At 38.2% G+C, this 18,850-nt stretch overlaps 1 protein-coding gene across 5 annotated transcripts in view; it reads right to left on the reverse strand.

Moving 5' to 3' along the window:
- The window catches only part of Mid1 (midline 1), a 374,802-nt gene that overhangs the window by 159,373 nt on the left and 196,579 nt on the right, over window positions 1-18,850 (reverse strand). Inside the window, exon 1 of one of the 5 annotated variants that reach the window (XM_039099998.1) lies at window positions 10,494-10,802. The exons of 3 other annotated variants lie outside the window; for them this stretch is intronic. The gene's annotated coding sequence lies outside the window, so the exon portion shown is untranslated. Of the gene's footprint in view, window positions 1-10,493; window positions 10,803-18,850 lie in introns of those variants that run through there. One more of the 5 variants, XM_006256825.5, reaches the window with a different exon arrangement.

Consider the following 18,850-nt stretch of genomic DNA (forward strand, 5'->3'; position numbering starts at 1 on the left):
TGACATAATTTTCAAGCAGAAAAGCAAAACTAGGTCAAAGCACGTTGGCCTAACATAGTAAGCATTTTCGCTTCCAGATTTTTATGATGTAGGCTGTGTCTGCAGGCATTATTGTCTTCTGTTATCAATGTTCGGGGCTGTCACAAATAATTCATGTCTTATCACCCTTTGGTAGTTAAACCAAAACAATGCAGTGTACATTTGAACTATTCCATTCTGACAGCTTACATGTTAGAGAGGGAAGAAATATTCATAGAGCATTTCCTTCTGATAGAGGGATTAAACTGTAAATATTCATTATTTTATAGTCTATTATCATGTGATAGATTGCTAACTGGAAAATCACTTGCCTCTCAATCATTATGGGGTTTTTTTGTTTTTGTTTTTGTTTTTACCTTTTTTCAACCAGTCAGACAGAAAGAGCAGTAGCATTAATTTCATTGGAATTCACTTTAAGCACTGACCACAGAAAAGAATCTCAAGTGAATCACACACCTAATAGGATCCATTTAAGCTTTTCTTTCCTCATCATATATGCCCTAAATAAACTCATACTTTTCATCTCCCTTCTATTGTTCTGCTTTATTTTCCTGAAAAGCACACCTGATTAATGGATGAAAAAAATCATCTCATATCATAATAAACATTTCAATTAAACAAACATAGTCTCTCAGTTGTTAGCATCAGTCATTTTTATATTTAAATTCAGAGCAGAGAAGATATACACAATAGTGGTACAAACACCAAATAAAAAACCATTTGAATACTCAGCTTTGTTCGTTTGTTTGTTTGTTTGTTTGAGATGGTCTTACTTTGTAGTTCAGGCTGACCTTGCATAGGCTATATAGCACAGTCAGGCCTTGAACTTGTAGCAACCCTCTGGTCCAATCCTAAGTGCCAAGATTACAGTGTGATTTATAAGCCCACCTTAACTACTTGGATCTCCAAAAAACTTAACGTTTTGTAATATCATATTATGGCATATAATAATTGCTTTCATTGGTATGTTTCCATATTTTTCCATCGGGACTATATAGATATATATTATAGGATTTAACCATATGCCTGTATACTCCTCTCTTGTCTCCTTCCAATTCCCTGTTCCTCTTCTTCCCAACTAGTAAAGGAGGCATTTTGTCTCAAGATAATACATTTTTTTCTGACTATTCATAACCAGCAACCCATTCTAATTGTCTCAAATTCTACAGCACATGAAATAATAGCAGGGGCTCTGAAAGCAACCAAATGAAACCTTATGATAAAGTCAAGTGGAATGGACACAGAGAGAACAAAATTGGGAAGCATAATTTTCAAGTTCTAGGTGTAAACTCCCTCCTGGGTGTGACTAAAGTGCTTCTTGAGCTAAACTGTGTCACTGGAGCTAGTGCTGGTGGCAGCGCTGGTAGTGCTGAGATATGCTGTTAACTCTGTCAGCCAAGTTTCTCTTGAACTCACTGTAAATCCCAGGGTGACAAGAAGCTTGTAACCATTCTTCTGCCATGACCTCCTGACTGTTGAGTTTACAGATGTGAGCCATTCTGAACCGTATGCTAAACTTTCAACCTATAAACCTTGGAGTGATGGTATACACCTGTAACCCTGACACTTTTTGGTTTGAGGCAGAATAATGAGCTCTAGGCAAGACACAACTATGTATTTAAATACCTAGAAAACAAAAATTACTGTTTGTTTTAACATAAAAGAACAAACATTTGACTAGTAATTTATTTCTCGTACCTAATTTTGTTTTCAAAAGATGGAGGCTCTCTATGAAGCCAAATCTTCCTTCAAGCTCTTAGTCTTTGTGTCTCAGCCCCCTGACTGCCAAAACTAAAAGTATGCATCACTTGCCCAAACCTAACTACCACTTTCTGTTTGTATCTCTAATGTATTTCCTGTATACTTGATTTTATATAAATATACAAATTTCTATTACTTCCGTCTCTTTATTGCTTTATGTGGTGACTCATCTAGTTAATACTAAGTCAGAAAAAGAAAATCTCATTTGTCCACATTTTTTTCTTCCTACTCAAAAAGATAACATGGAAAATATATCCAACTGTAACAGCACTCTAAAATTTGACATGTGATAGGAAACAGGCTCTACTAAGTATACTCTGAAAATGTGTGAGGGCTGTTGTCTCTATAAATCACCAAATAGATGTGAAATTTCAATTCCATAATTTTAACCAGAACTTTCATACAGTGCAGCTCACTGGGAAGTGAGCTCTTCCTCTTGAATGTCACTCTACTGAATACAAGCACAACCAGGACACAGTAGAAAACCTTGGCCTTTAAAAAGACGCTCTCTGAGGTAGGCATGGTGTACATGCCTTTAATCCCAGCACTCAGAAGGCAGAGGCAGGTGGATCACTGTGAGTATGAGGCTAGCCTGGCCTACATAGTACATTTTAGGATAGACAAGGCCATGTAGAGAGATTTTGTCCCCACTCCCATCCCCACTCCCATCCCCCTCCAAAAAGGAAAGAAATAAAAAAAATGAAGGAAGGAAGGAAGGAAAGAAGGAAGAAAGAAAGAAAGAAAGAAAGAAAGAAAGAGAGAAAGGAAGGAAGAAAGAGAGAAAGAAAGAAAGAAGGAGAAAAAACTTACTTTGTTGCTTAAATAAACATGACTTGCCATTTGCCTGGCAAAATAAACTAACTATACATTTGGCTATGACCTAAAACCTCAAGTTAGCCTCAGTGAGAACAAGCTTAGCAGATCCTATCTTGGCAATTTCGGCTTTGATCTGTTAAAGGCAATTCCCACACCAGAATTATTTCTACCATCAAGATAAAGTGCTTGGTAGGCTCTGGGTTGGGTCTTTGGCAGAATACAACTGAATGGCTAGGCAACCACAAAATACTTTAATTTTTCTGATCCTCATCAATTACTCTTTACTATATCACTGACCACTCAACCATTCTTTCATCTCCAGAGCCGCTCTGATCTTTATGTTTCCCATCATCCTGCTAAGATTTACCTTGCATGTTCCCATAAAACACTTGATAACTCTGGGTTTCAGTCCCAGTATTTGGATCTGAGAATTCAAGGATACTTAGATGTGACTCTTGCTCAAAAGTAACTCAGTCCCAAGATAAGCAGAGCTATAATTAACTGGAAATAGACTATCTCAAACATGAATATGTATAAGAAAGAGCCACAGGCATTTTCTCCCGTTTATTCTAATCCAAATAGATACTTCTCTGCGCACAAAGAAAGTCCTCATAAACAACCTGAATACACACATACCATCATTGCTTCATTGTCACTTCCCTGTGGTTCTCTGGCTGTCAAGCATAAAGGCTCTACTGAGTCCAGAAGTGCAGGGAAGATGCTGAGAAAGGACTAGTGAATAGGTCTAAAATATAAGGTAGGCATGCCACAAATCCTGCCTGACAAGGCAAGATCTGTCCCCAAATATTGTCTCCTGACAGGGTAGTCATGTGTTTTGTAGCTCTGAGCTCTACTGTTTGAAATTCTTCATTGTTTCAATTTCCCCAATTAAGGATTAATTCTAAGGATTGAAAGGCTATGACAGTTTTATCTTATCTATATGAATTCTTTCCCAACATGCCCCAAAGAGCACTGTTCAAAGAAATAGAGATGTGGTATGTGCACAAGGAAGGGGAGGCAAGAAAAGGATAACAGATAGGCAATTACAGATTCACTGCATATCAAATTAGGTCAGGTGGGGAGATACCTTGGAGGGACCAGAATATCAGAAGTGAGAGAAAATGAAAAAAAAAAACTAGTGTAAACTTTTTCTATTTCAAGTATTGCTAAAACTGGTCTGGAATGAACAAGTATGGTAATTCTCCTGTATGTCCATCTTTTATAACATAGTAGCACGTTCATAAAACTGGGAACTTGATCTCAAATCAGTCAGATTAACTAGTTTTCAAAATAGTGAATAGGGTGTGTGTGTGTGTGTGTGTGTGTGTGTGTGTGTGTGTGTGTGTATGAGAGAGAGAGACAGAGAGAGAGAGAGAGAGAGAGAGAGAGAGAGAGAGAGAGAGAGAGTGGAGAGGGCATGGATACCCTCAGGAATATCATCCAGCTGCTTTTTAAAATAACATTTTTATTTTATTTATCTATATATCTATATTTATGTCTATATCTATATATCTATATCATATATATATATATATAGAGAGAGAGAGAGAGGGAGAGAGAGAGAGAGAGAGAGGTAGAGACACAGAGAGAGAGAGAGAAAAGAAAACTAATCCCAGTGTGTTCTATTAGTGCTACTCATGTGCATCTGGATGCGAGGCTACTCTCTGGAACATAAGCTACTCCCAGTGGCCACACTCCAAGAAAATTAACTCCTTGCCACAGCAGCCATCAATAGACAAACAGTTCCTCAGCTAAGGGTGGGGCCTTGCGAGCACCTTTTTATACATGTTGCAATTTTTACTGTCTTCTTCCTCCTTTGAGACAGTCTTTTATTGGCTTGCAGCACTAATTCTGGTAGACTGATTTGCCAGTGTGCCACAGTGACCTCCTGTTTCCTCTTACTCATTGCTAGGAACACAGTGCACTACTCCTCCTAGCATTTTTATATGGTTTCTGGGTATCAAGCTCCTTTGCTCATGTTTGCAAGGCAAACATTTTTCTGGCTAAGCCTTGTCCACAAACTCTTCAAAAATAGTGTTTCAGAATGTCCACCCCATAATTACTCACTTCAAAATTTTGTAGTTTCAAACAAGAAACTCAAAAAACAAACTTAGACAGGAGACAAAAGTTTGGGTGAGTCTAGATAATATTTGTATAATTGTGCATCTCAAAGGGTTAGAAGAAAGGATTTCAAAATGTTTTTGCCCTTAAGAGTTGATAATTTGAAGAGACAGATACATTTAACTTATTTATACAAGATATGGATGCACTGAAACATCACATGGACCTCATTAGTACGTACAATTTTTATATTTCATGTATCAGTTAAAGATTAAAAAACATGATACACACGAAATATCAGTGAAACCCATTATGTTGCATGCTTACTAAAAATCAATTAAAAATAAGGCTACAATGCAAAGAATACACTTATATGCTAAATAAACTTAAAGTAACTAAAATATACCTTAATATTCAATAAAAGTGGAATATAAAGCATTTATAATGTTGGGGCTCTGTATGAGGTATTTTTCTCTGATAAATTAATTTTAAAGAAGAAATCATAAATGTCTCCAAATGAACATGGAGATAAAAATTAACTAAATACAGATCATTTCTTAGCTCCTTTAAGTTCCGTAAAGCTTAGGATATCATTGGTTTTTAAATGGATTTTCATCCTTACAAATAACCATAGGGAAGAACAAGCAAGCAGCCATTCTTCTCATGTAATAACCTATATTATACTATTGGTATAAAACCTGTATTGTAGATTGGAAGTTCTTTGAGGGCAAGGATTTTATCAAATTATGCTGAGAACCCAAAAGCCATCTGAAATACAAAATTCACTCACTGACTTCTTCTGAATGAACTAAGTAGATTAATTCTGGAAGTGCTCAATAAATGCTGAATGATGAGATGGGGAGCCTTAATATTTTATTTATCATACACAGTTGACTGAATATGGAACCATTAACAGTCACATGCTACAATCAGGACCACTTGCTGCTTTTGCTTTTCTAACTCAGAACCTGCTTTTTTTTTTTTTTTTTTTTTTTTGCACAAAGGAGATATGTTTTCAAGATTTAAGTTTTCAATTCTTTTTAATAAATTTCCCTCTAGATATTTGTGTGTCTGGGTACTACAACTTTTTACTTCCTTAATACCACTTACTGGAAGACATTAAAGGTCTTAATGTTATGTCAAAGAATATCTTCATCTAAGGGAAAAAGAAGTCTTTAATTCTGACGAGCATCTACTATTGTGTCCTCACCAGGCCACTTAACAAGACTCAGGAAAGAACCTAAAACAAAACCGGTAAGATCAGTTTGGTGTCAGATGAAAGGAGCTGATAAAGAGCCAAAAATCTTCCTCATAAACTTCCGCATAGCCACACAGAGATTAGGTTCCAGTTTGACCTGGCTGTATTACCCTTGCTGTATTCGAAGTGTATTTTATATTCTCTTCCTTGAATGAACTGGTTTTCATAGCAGATTTAGTCACAAGGTTAAAGAATTGGTAACTAATTATTCCATAGAAGCAGAGTAATCTCTCTGGCTTTGCTTGGGGATGCCTGCAGTGGTGTCCAAGGCCTGGACTTTCATCATGGAAACTTCAAGTCTGACCCCTGCAGGTAGACAAATGAAATACACACTCCCAGCCAGATCCTGGTATTTCTTTTAGAGCCTGGAGTTCTAAAACTGACACCACACAGATTCTAAGCACAACAGAGATATTGACATCATTGACATACGTTGGACTTCTCTTTCATTTTACAATTTGCTCTGGGAGCATAGCAAACAGTTGATTAAGAAGAATTTAAATTACATTTAACAACTATTCTGATGTGTTCAGTCATATATTTTTTTTTCTTATCTAGAGAACTCCAAGTGATTTGGAACAATTGGGATTCTCAAATCATGTGGACAAAAAAAATCCTGATTTGGCCCATCTTTTCTTAATCAAACAAATTACTCTTTGACCAAATACTCCCCCATCCCCCTCAACAATTCAAAGTCCAGGTTTCCATAACTACCTTGGATGTCTATTTACCATACAAGGGATCAAAGCCAGGAGACATCCACAAGCACAGTTAGCCTTAAAACTTGCAGGAATGTCTGTGGATAGCATACAACTACCAATTAACAGATTTGTTTGAAGCCTATGCGGTCCACAGCCAGACAAACTCAGAATATGAGTCACACTGAACACGAAGGAAAAGCCAACTCAAAATTACTTTGAAACGACCAACAAATATCTTTTAGTAGAAAAGCCCTAAAATGATAACATTTCCTGAAAGAGGGGCAGTAGAAAGAGAAATAAAATTTTAACATATGCCAAAGACATCAAACTCTCTAAAGCATATACAAAAACTTAAAATGTCTGTTAAAAGGGAACCATTTCTCAGATACACATTTAAAATCCCAGTTAGATCATCTTCCTATTAAGTGCCATAAAACTGCCTGATCTCAATGTTGGGACAAAGGAGATTAGAAAGGTCCTGTCTTTTATACTTTTCAAGGCTTCATTTTCAAAGGAATGAAGCTATACTGCATACTTGAGACACTGTATGCTGGTAACAGAACAAGAAGAAAAGGAACATCGGTGGAGAGGCTGTTTTCATCTCCAGAATGCCTTTTGGGGGCCTAAGCCTACACAGGTAGTCTTTCTGGGTGGGTGAATTTGAGACTAGCCTCTAACTTGCTGTTCTCATTATTTTTAACCTTTTCTTTTCTTCTCATCTCTTTATTTCTTTTTGTTTTCTTTTCTTTTTCTTTCTTTTTTTTTTCTTTTTTGTTTCACTTCAGCATTTGTTCGATGAGGATCAAGTTGCCCTTCATTCTCTCCGTGGAGATGTGGTTGAGAATAAATAGATGATGTTTGTAAAGGACTTTCTAATCCTCTGAGGAAAGATTACTACCAAGACTTTCATTATTAAGCCAGATGTCCTTGGGCATTTTAACTCCAATTTAAAGAATGCAAAATGGGCTGATCAAACTGAGTCACAGTTTCCTTGCATCAGCAGCATCTTAGTCTCACAAAACATAGCAGCTGGGAGACCTGGAGTCTAAAAGAAAAGTCATCTCAGCTTCTTAGCGTGTTTTTCTAAAGTTATTGGGATGCTAAAAACCCAAAATATGTCTGGTAGGGAATTTTGTCTGGAGATTCTATGTTTTTTCCAACTTGAGAACGAAATATTTGTTCTTAGTCTGTAGTGGGACAATGAATGTGACTTGCTATTTAGGGAGGATATTTGCAGTTGTGGGAATGCCATAAGCAAACCTGTTGTTTTTGGCTGAACTTCTATAACAGGTGGCCATGCCTTTCCTTTTGCCTGGGAATGTAGCAAATTCCTTCTCAAAAAAGATTCTGAAAAGTTTTCTATTTATGATCAAAGTGCAAAGAGAGGTTGGCACGATTTAAAATTACTTCTTGATGAACTCAATTCAGGTTTATGCTTGTTTGTTTGTTTGTTTGTGGCATTTCCTCTACAGGGATTTTGAACTGCATGTTCTTCTGCTGACAACCTGGTAAAAGCTCAAACTTTCTGAATCTTACAAACATGCACCCTTCTAATTCTGTTGGCAATTTTTGGCTATGGAGAATTTCTAACTAGTTAGTGGTAGGGATCTGTTCTGGCCTGCCACCCCACTGTTCGGCATTTGCACAGCCCTAGGGACAGATCACTTACCAAGCAAAAAGATTGAGTTTCTTTGCTGAGCTGATGACACATGGGTTGGTTTGATAGCTAACCCTGAAAATACAGCCAGGGGCTGCTGGGCCTAAGATGACAAATTGGTTGGTGGATGTTATTCCTCTGCCTCAGTGAAACAGTAAGGTTTCTCCCCCTCCCCCACCATGAGAAACAAGAACAAATCTGGGACTCCTCCATGCAGTCATGCTACCATCTCATTCCTGGTTTCTTATATGAACAATGATGCTCTACTCTTGCATCCCCTCCCCCAGTCCCTCCCTCTTTTCCAGTACCGTAGGAAAAAGAACAATGTTATATATGTATCCAGAGATGTGGGATGAAAAGCTGGCCATTCATTAAATAACTAAAGAGTTACTACATGCCTACTTGTACACTTCAAACTTCAACACTGGGCTGTTTTCCAACTTCATACAACTACCACAGTTACACATGGGAAAAATCATCTCAAGCTCTGGACAAGCCTGCCTTAGGCATCAGACAGAGGGAGTGTCACCCCATTCCAAAGGAACTGTGTGGGCACAAAGATTTTAAAAAGTGAGTTCATACATCACCGAGGACAAGACAGGTGGCTACACACAGCATCAAATAACTTCTTTGTTCAGGCTTAGGACCTTTATAAAAAATATTATCGTGTACCTATTCTTTTCCTTGCTCCTATCCAGTAAGCCTTCTTGCACCCTTTGTCTATCTTAATGTGGTTGCTAGAAATTCAAAGAATGAGGTTGGTCTATAAGCTCGCAAAACTTAGAGAAGCCCGCCTCTGCACCACTCTCCAGCTAGGCAGATGCAATTTGCTGAAAGCACACAATCTTTCATGTGCTTTTCTGTACTCGCTGCAATTTGCCAAGCATGGTTCCATAAGAGCAAGTTAGGGAACAAGAAATTTGAAGGTCTTTACTCCTGACCTTTCTGGTGGGGCCTCTGCTTTACCTTGGGAAACTGCAGCAGTGGAACAGAAAGTTGTAAACCCTTTGGCCCAACCACTAATGGGAAGGTTTACTTTCGCCTAAAGTGAACACTCGGGTGGGGCACATTCAATCCAATTGGAAGAAAAATGGGAAGAGGTTTTCCGGTGGCAAAACAGATGCTCGGTTTCCCACCCGGAGTTACTCAGCTCTGGCAAGAGTAGCTAGCATTCCTCCCCTGTGATCTCTGCCTTTCCCAGTCACTGAAAGACGTTTGTAGTCTTGTCTTCCCCTTATGAGTATCGATCTTGGCATTAAAATATTGACGTAAGTTTTCTTTTTTTTTTTTACCACAACTGTGATAGCGTTGTAAATTTTACCCCCTTCTAGGTTTTCTAATCCATTCTTTCCTTTTCTCTTCTTTCTCAACAGCAAAGCTGTAAACCTCATAAAGTTCTACCTAAGTTGATAAGGAATTTTAACCCCATGCCCTAGAGCAACGGAAGAAGCTGCTGGCTTAGAATTCTTTACAGAAACCCACTTAAGTAACCCACAAACCCTTTCTCTGTTCATTTCTGCCGAGACTGTGTTCTTAGGTCTAGAAAATGCTAGAACTTTTTTTTTTAAAGTCTGTAACACCCCCCTCCCCCTACGCCTGCCTCCACTGGAAGTGCTGCTTGTTCCATCCAGACTGGTTTCGTCTTCTCAGCCAGGCGCGCGCGCGCGCGCGCGCGCGCACACACACACACACACACACACACACACACACACACACACACACACTAAAGTGCTCACTCAGAATGTGAAAGCAAAATAGGATAAGAGTGCTAGTGTACTTCTTTGTCAGGCTACTCAGTTGTCTTTATTTTAACTTGAAGCACAATAGGGTAGAGGCTAAAAGCTTGAGATGAATCCAGCACAATACATTCCAGAGGCCCGCAAACTGGGATTGATTTGCATATTCCACAAACCGCTTTGAACCTTTTACAAAGACTGCCTGACATCAGCAATCACTCTTAGAAGCAAAAGCTGGCACCGGTAGTAAACACGAGGCAGTTGGGTGACGGCAGGTGATGTACTTTCTAAGGTAGCCTTAGGAAGAAAACGCAGTCCCCTCCTTCCACCTAATGGATCTACTGGCACCCGGCATTTGATCACCCCGCACGCTCTCGGGAGTAACAGGTCGCAGGAGTCCCAAGCTAAATCCCTCTTTCTGTGGCTGGCGCCAGCACAGCGACAATCACAACCCTCAAGCTTACCTGACTCATGTTTAGAATTCCATGACCCATCCGGCAGGGAGCAAGCTGCTCGGAAGCGCACCCGCAGGCTTCCAAGCACAGACACCAAAGCCGGCAGAAAAGCCCACAAGACAAAAGCAACTCGGTGGAATCCACAGGCAGCAAAGAGCACGTTTTTCGTTCCCCTCCCTTTTTATTCTTTGATCTGCTTCTATACGCACTCTACCCAAGACAATGTCAAGTTTCTCAACCTTTCCTTTTCCAGCCTATGAAAAGTCGGGCGCAGGCTAGCGAGGACCGCCTGGCTCTTATTTCAAATCAGTTCACAGGGACGTCGTAGGCGGCGGGCTCCGGTCGCGGCGAGCCTCGCCAATCAGGAGTAGGGGGTGGACCTGAGTGCAGGAGAGGCTGCCTTTACCGGGATTAGGGCAGCTTTCAGGAGTCAAATGACTGGAAGCAGCTGGATGTAATGTCAGAGCTCCCAAAGTAAAGGATGAGTTCTATTCTTGTCTAACAGACTGCGTCTGCTCAAAGCTTAACTAGCTCCGGGCCCTAAATCCTTGCACTTTAAGAGCCCCCTTAAAAGCACTAAAGAATTTTAAAGGTGCAGAATTATTTCAGCGAGAAAACCTCAACCCTCAGGACTCAAGGATTTTTTTAAGTGTATCTTGCTCTAGATACCTAATTTTGTAAAAAACAGTGGAGGGAAAACCACACTGCTGTAAGTATCACTTTAACTGAAACAAGCAAACAAGACACACAATGTTACCTATCTTCATGTAAACTCTACATCCAACCTCTGAAAAGCAAATGTTAATGGGACTGTGCACACAAATATTTTGAAATACAGGATGTGAAAAATCTTCATCTCTGGTGACTGAAGGCACAATTTCAGATAAAGCATTTGCTAATTAGAACAATAAATGCAGAAATTTGGTTAAGAAAAGGTTTTCTAATAAGTGTATCTTCCTCTAACTGTAGTTGCTAATAGGGACAAGAAAGGTAAAACTAGCTGACTTCTTGGAAAGTTCAAGCCCAAGTGAAGGAAAATGCCGTTTTCTTTCTGAGCTCCCCCCAAAAAATGTAACACTTTCAAGCCTTCTTGACTCTATTTCCTATGCAAATCTAATTCTTGGATTCAAGAAACCTTGGAAACTGAGTAAAGATCACTGTTTGTAGAGCCCACAGTATGATTTTTTCCAAAACAAGTAACCACAGTGTGAGGATGATCCAATCCATGTTTGCAGTTGTGCACTATCAGTAAATAAAAAGAGAAACAATGATTTAGAGTGCTGGAGGTATAGTTCAATATGTGTGAGCTTGGCTGAGTTCTGAAATTTTGGCAGCAGGGCACAAGCACCTGGGAGTCCATAGCTTTGTCTCAGCTCTCCACTGAGAAGTGTTAGAGTCCCCCTAATCACACCAGCTGCCCTCTATCCATTTGTTTGTTCTTCAGAGGCATTCACTATGGCCTAGACCCAAGTTTGTTTAGCCTTTCCACATGGTGATCCCGCATCAGGGTCTCTCTCTCTCTCTCTCTCTCTCTCTCTCTCTCTCTCTCTCTCTCTCACACACACACACACACACACACACATACACATTCACACACACACACACACACTCACACGTACACACGTACACATGCACAGAGAGAGTCATAATGTTTTAAATCTGTTTATAATTTTGTGTTGTACAGTATTCATAGTCACCTTTGGCCATGTGCATACTTAGGATCATGGGTTGGGCTGAACAAGGTTGGGTAGATTAAGGCTTCTAAACTTTGAAATTATTGGCATCTGGAGACAAATAATTCCTAATCTTGGCACTAGCTGTTCAGTGTGTTGTCAAATATTTAGCAACATCATACCCTTTGCCCACTAAATGTCCATAACTGATTAATAAGATATAAAGATGTCACTGGATATCCTCTAGGGATCAAAACCAATGTTTGTTAAAATCAATTCTGAGTTCAACATGTGAATACTCAGGCCCTTGGTCCAAGAGAAACTGATTGGGTAGGTGTGCCAACCAACGTTGCTAGGAATCCACATTTTATCCCACTGCCAATGGGTTCCGATTCACGTTGAGATAGTCTACATCTACCACTGCCCTAGATATATCTGAGCTCTGCATGTACGTTGTGTTGGATGACTATGTTTAGGTAGAAAAAAAAAAGGGAAGCAATTTGGATCTAGAAGGAAAACAGGCTCAAGTATAGAGAGACTTTCAGGCAAGAAACACCCAACTAATCACTTGTCAGGATTTGAAATAAAATAAGCTTGATGTTTCATCACTTGGAAATTAAGCATGAAAATATTTCACCTTATTTCCCTTCAATTTGTTTAAACATTTGTTTAGTATGTGTGCCTCCTGAATGCTGACATTACATATGTATGCCACAATCCTGGGCTTCAAGTTTAATTATGGCTTAAAACTTAATAATTCTATGCATTTAAGAGGTAGAGAGACCTTACCAGTTTCTGAGCTAACTGATTAAATACAGCTGATTTTTTATTCTTTTCATTTAAAAAAATTGTTAAGCCATTCATGCTTTGAATTTAGAGATGGATTTTGATTGCTTTGTTTTGTTCTTTGTCTTGAGACAGGCATTGGCTGTGCTGTGTAACCTAGTCTCAAACATCTGGCCTCAGAGGCTTCCATTGCCCCAGTCTCCTGAACTCTGTGGCTTTAGGTGCATTACATTGCAACCACCTACAAAGGTTCTTTCTCTCTCCCACCTAGTCTCACAGCATTTCTGTCCATTAACAATTAAAGTGCTATCTCCACTTAGGCCAAATCTTCCTCTGTACCCCAAAAGGAATTCTGCTACACTTTTACTATGATTTCAGAACAAAATTTTAAGAGGAAAATTACTTAAAAGTTGTTTTTACTTGGCTAAATTCCCTCCATAGATCCTGAGGCCCTTGAGGATTATGTCAATCAGAACTCTTCAGAGAAAGAGAATAAAAAATGCGTATGTATTTCCTATATAGAGACTTTTTTTTCAGTTTTGTATGACTGCAGAGACACATAGTCCTAATACCCATAGGTCATTTGGCAGAGGCTAACCCTGTAGCACATTGAGGAAGGTTTTTTTTTCCTTTTTCAGGGAAACCTCACCTTTGTATTAAGGACTTTAAATTACTGTATGGGATCACTCTTATACTGTATGGGCTCACTCTTATTATCAAATATAATCTCCTTCACATAATGTCAACTGACTATAAATCTTAACATCCACGAAACAGCTGCAGGTTAAGCTAAGATTAATTGAGTACCATGGCTAGCCAAAATGACAAAGACAAACCATCACAAGGCTCCTACACAAATATTTATATGTTCCTTATAACAAGAAGCACAGAGAGCGTATGGTCAATTATAGAATAAATATCCATGAAATAGTTACAAGTACTATGCTCTCCTTTATGCATAAGACAATGTTCTCATAGATTTATTATATTCTTTCCAATTGCAAGGTAAAAAACACAAAAAATATGAGACTAAGTGATTTATGACAATTCCACACCAAGTTATACTATCAATCAAATGTCAGGAGAGAATGGAATTATTTTCAAACCAGCTCTCAAAAACTTTACATCCCTAATCTTCTCTTTGGAAATCAGTCAAAAAATGTGTTTAACAAAATGAGGGAATTAAACAAGAAAAGAAGTCATTGAAACTGAGAAAACAGAAAAATCACTATAAAATTAAATAAGAGAAATATAGGAGGAAGAGACAGAGAGGACGTTGTAAAATAAACAATGTCACTGACAGATTACCTGTGAGGACAAACAGATACTTATTAATGTAAGTAAAATCTGAGGTTATTAATAACTCCAAAAAGCCAAAAACAATGAAAAAGCATAGTCAGAAATCTATTTAACTTGACAGTGAACTCTGATATATAGGAGCAGAGACTGTATTATTTAACTTAGTATCCATCTTTCTCTCATTGGTTTGGTGGTTTCCTGAGACAAGATATTTCAAGGTCTTGCTAATCCAGCCTCACTGTGAATTTGCCACTTCCTGCCTCTCAACATCTTGACTGTTGGAGTCAGATATGGGCACTAAACCTATTTTTCTCAGATTTTCTTTTCTCCTTCTTTCTTCCTCTTGTTCTGTCCATATGAATGTGTGCTCATGTACATATGTACATGCAGAGGCCAGAGACCAACTATGCTGTATTTTCCACACCATACACCAATGTACATTTTATGAGACACCATTTCTCACTGCCCTGCTCTATACCAAGTGGGCTAAGCTGGCTGCCATGTAAGACCCAAGGGTCCAATTTTTCCTCCTTTTGCTCTTCTTTCCCTTCTTCTTCTCCCTTCATACATTCTCCCTTCTTTCCAGTTTTCCATTCTCTCTTCTTTCCTTCAGTCATTTCTTCCTTCATTTTTGGTACTAGAGGCTGAACACAGGATTCATTTTTTGCTTGTATACACAATAGCAGATAATGTCTAAAATTCATAAGTCAATAGATAGCAGTAAAGCAATATTATGTGAAATTTGGAAGTACATAGCAAATGAAATATTTCCCAGTTGAAAATGAATTCCTTAGCATGGAATGGGGGGGGGAGTCAAGGATTCTTTTTTCATTATGAGTTTTCAGTTCAATACGCCTGCACCCAAACATGTGTTATTTTGATTAAAATTAAATCAGTTCATACAAGGACACTGGGTAATTATTAAATCAGTTTCTTGCCCTTGAATTGATGTTCTTTAAACTGGTAATGTTTCACAATTATCTGGCCAGTGGTTCAGCCTAATGGCCTCTATCAACCCCCAATATAATGCCACCACCTCATGCTTAGATGAACTGATTGGCAATTCCTGTTTCTCTTACTACATCTTTAGTTTGCTCAAGATTTATGATTGATTCATTGTGTGCACCCAGAGATCCATACATTAGCTCTAATCCAGACTCTTTTAGACATCCTTTCTAACTGCTCTCTAGGAGTGAAGATTCTATAACCCAAATACCTTAATAATTAGTTAGACTAATCAACCCCTTTTTATTTTACACATAATTGCCATCTTTTTCTATGTAAATCCTGTGTTTCTGTTGTAAGTTTAAGTGTGGTTAGAAATAGCTGGCTAATCTTGTCCATATTATATCCATTTTACTTCTTATCCTTATTTTTTTTCACTTTATATCTTAAGAAGAATAGTTCCTAAAACCTTTAATATGTTGTGGTGGTTTGAATAAGAATGGCCCCCACAGGTTCCTATACTTAGATGCTTAAGGAGTGGCACTATTTGAAAGCATAGGAGGTATGGCCTTGTTGAACTAAGTGTGGAGTAGATGTGGCCTAGTTGGAGGAAGTGTATAACTAGAGATGGCCTTTGAGGTTTCAAAAGCCCAAGCCAGGCCCAGTGTGTCTCACTTCCTGAAGCCTATGGATCCAGATGCAAAATTATCAGTTCCTTCCCTAGCACCATGTCTCTCTGTATCCTGCTATGCTCCCTGCCATTGTGATAATGCAGCACAACTATGAAACTGTAAGCAAGTCCCAATTAAATGTTTTTCTTTACAAGAGTTGCTGTGTTAATGGTGTCTCTTCACAGCACTAACACACTGACTAAGACTGCCTAATGGTGTCTATTTTTTTTAATAATCAATGAAGATTTTAAAAATTCACTTTTAGCAAGGCATGATAGTGCATACCTTTAGTCCCAGTACTTTGGAAGCAGAGTCAGAAAAATCTCCATGACATCTACATAGCAAATTCCAGGCCAGCGAGAGTTACATAAACCCTGTCTCAAAAAATTAACTTTTATGCATCAGATCTCTTCTTTGTGTCTATATTAGAATTAAGTAAATCAACATGCTTTCTTTTTAATCATGTGGACATAAGGAGCTACACATAAATTTTTACTGAGAAGCTTTCAACAGGATTTTTGCACTCCTTTCTTAAGAAAACTGAGTGTTTATATTTAAATTGCTACTTCTCAGATGTACAGAAAGATTGTCAGGATGACAGTGTTGTGAAAAATTGGCAAATATCCTCTCCCGTTTCACTCAACGTGTGTATGCTTAGATTTAAAATGAAGATAAAGATATAAAGTGCTTATGAATAAGGATTTACGTATCTCTTCTCTTTGTTAGGCACATCAGATCCCTTGTCATTCTTATTCAATAGCCAAGAAAATAATATTTGCTCTCATTTATTTATAATTGGATAGCTTTTGCTCTGCTGGGAAGCACTTGTGAAAATCCACACATACTGTGATAAGCTTTCCTTGTATTGTACCTCTGGCACAAGATAAACATGCTAAGTTGTTTCATTGGAAGAATTGCAATAGGATTCACAGAGGTCCAAATACCTGAGGAACTATATCAAATGAAGCAAAACTCATTCTCTTTTAAGTATTAATTTACAAAAGGAAGGGCTTTTTTTTACTTCTTATATAATTGTATAAATAGTAATGGTACTTGAAGTTATTTTAATATGAATAAAGTAGCACCATACAGGAGATAAAACAATTTTATTCCTATTTGTACCATTATCTAAGGCGAATCAAAATCCCTTGTGATAGTTCTTCTGAACTATAATTGTGAGAGGGAGATAATTTTGTTATGCTCACCTTTAGAAACCATTCACTTGGCACATAAATGAACTCATCTTCAACATGAAAATATTAATGTAACCCAGTAAAGGGATTTCAAAATGACCTTACTTAACATGCCAGGTAAGGTACTAACAGGTCTGGTGAAATTGAAATGTGGAGATCAACACCAGAAAGAAGTGTTATTTTGTAAAATAAAAACAGCAGGAGATATTTATTCTGAATTCAAATGCAAACTATGAATGAAAGAGATCTATTATCTATCATGGACTAATTATGTATGCACTATCTTACCACAGAGATGCAAACGTGTACAGCTGATACTTGGGAAACTGGGTTCTAGAGTCTATGGTCATTCTAGCAATGGCACTGTCACCCCAGAGAAGAAGCCTTTTCACAATGAGGAATTAAATCACAGAGCACCCATGACTTGTTCCAAATCCCTCATCCCCCATGTTTTGTATTAGAGTGATAGGATTTAGCACATAGATTCTGACATGGTTCTGAAATTTCCAACCTCAATTTATATGCCAACATCTTTACACTGTGTTAAAGTAAACGAGGACTTTGCCATTTTACTGAAAACAAATTGAAGCACTTTAGTAATTTTTATTTAGTTTAAATGGCTCACCAAATGTGGGCTGTGATTATCCAGCTATTGTTAAGGAAGAAAGAAACAATTCATGTTCCTTGAATTGAAAGGGAAAAGACGTCCTTCCTGTGCTAGTCAAGAGAGGATACGAATTTTAGTGGCTATGTTTTAAGAAATGTGAATAAACTTTTTTTTTATCATTCAGAATTTCTAAATGGCATTCCCAATAGAAAACAGCTTTGTGATTCATGTTCACAGCTAAGAGCACAGCTTTGGAGATTTGTCCTTACTCATTGTTAATTGGTTCACAAGTGGTTTAGCTATCTATTTCATTAGCAGTATATAAAGACTTGCAGCTCTACATTAAGAGATTTGCATTGCTCCCAGGACGTCCAATGATTGCTAACATGGAGACAAATCCCTCCTATAAGAAAACTTGGCTTGGCATGGTGGCTCATGCTTGTAACCTCAGCACTTTTAAAGGTAGGTCAGGAAAGTAGCCATGAGTTCCAGGCCACCGTGACATAAAGTGAGACCTTATCTTGGAAAACAAAGAGGAAATGGAATAAAATAAAGAGGAGGAGGTGGAGGAAGAAGCAGAGGAGGAGGAAGTAGCAGAGGAGGAGGAAGTTTGGAGTCTTAGGCTTGTGATTAAAACAAAGCAGGAAAATCATGAGTTCTAGTATAGCCTGGACTACATAAGGAGACCATGTCAAAAGGGGGAGGGCAAAAAGGTCTGTGGAACTCTCCGGTCTTAAGCTCATAATAATAAAATGTGACAATAAACCTTCTCTTACATAAGAATGAATAAGTCTTCAATCTATATATAAGTATTATTGAGCATTTTCTACGTGTCAGACATTGTTTTAGGTACTAGTGATGTAGGCAGATACCCATAAATTATAAACTGCCCTTGTGAATAGGAGATAGAAAAGAATAAGCCAATAAATAAAATAAAATTAGTCTCATAGTGACAGGGGTAATATAAATGATATAGCAAGTACTAGTGGTATGGGTAAGGAAACAAGGAAGCAGGGCTTCTGTCTCTGTAACAGGTTAGTATGGAGGAGTAGAGTTTGCTAGTTTAGGGCAAACAAAAAAATTTAGAGAAACTGCCCTGGCTAGAAGAAAACAAATAAAGGTGGCAACTGCAAATGCTCAGGTCTTAAGAATGCATGACTATTGTGTCCCAGTGTGCTTGTACACATGCATG

Source organism: Rattus norvegicus, chromosome X (genome assembly GCF_036323735.1).
Source record: "Rattus norvegicus strain BN/NHsdMcwi chromosome X, GRCr8, whole genome shotgun sequence".
Classification (NCBI taxonomy): Eukaryota; Metazoa; Chordata; class Mammalia; order Rodentia; family Muridae; genus Rattus; species Rattus norvegicus.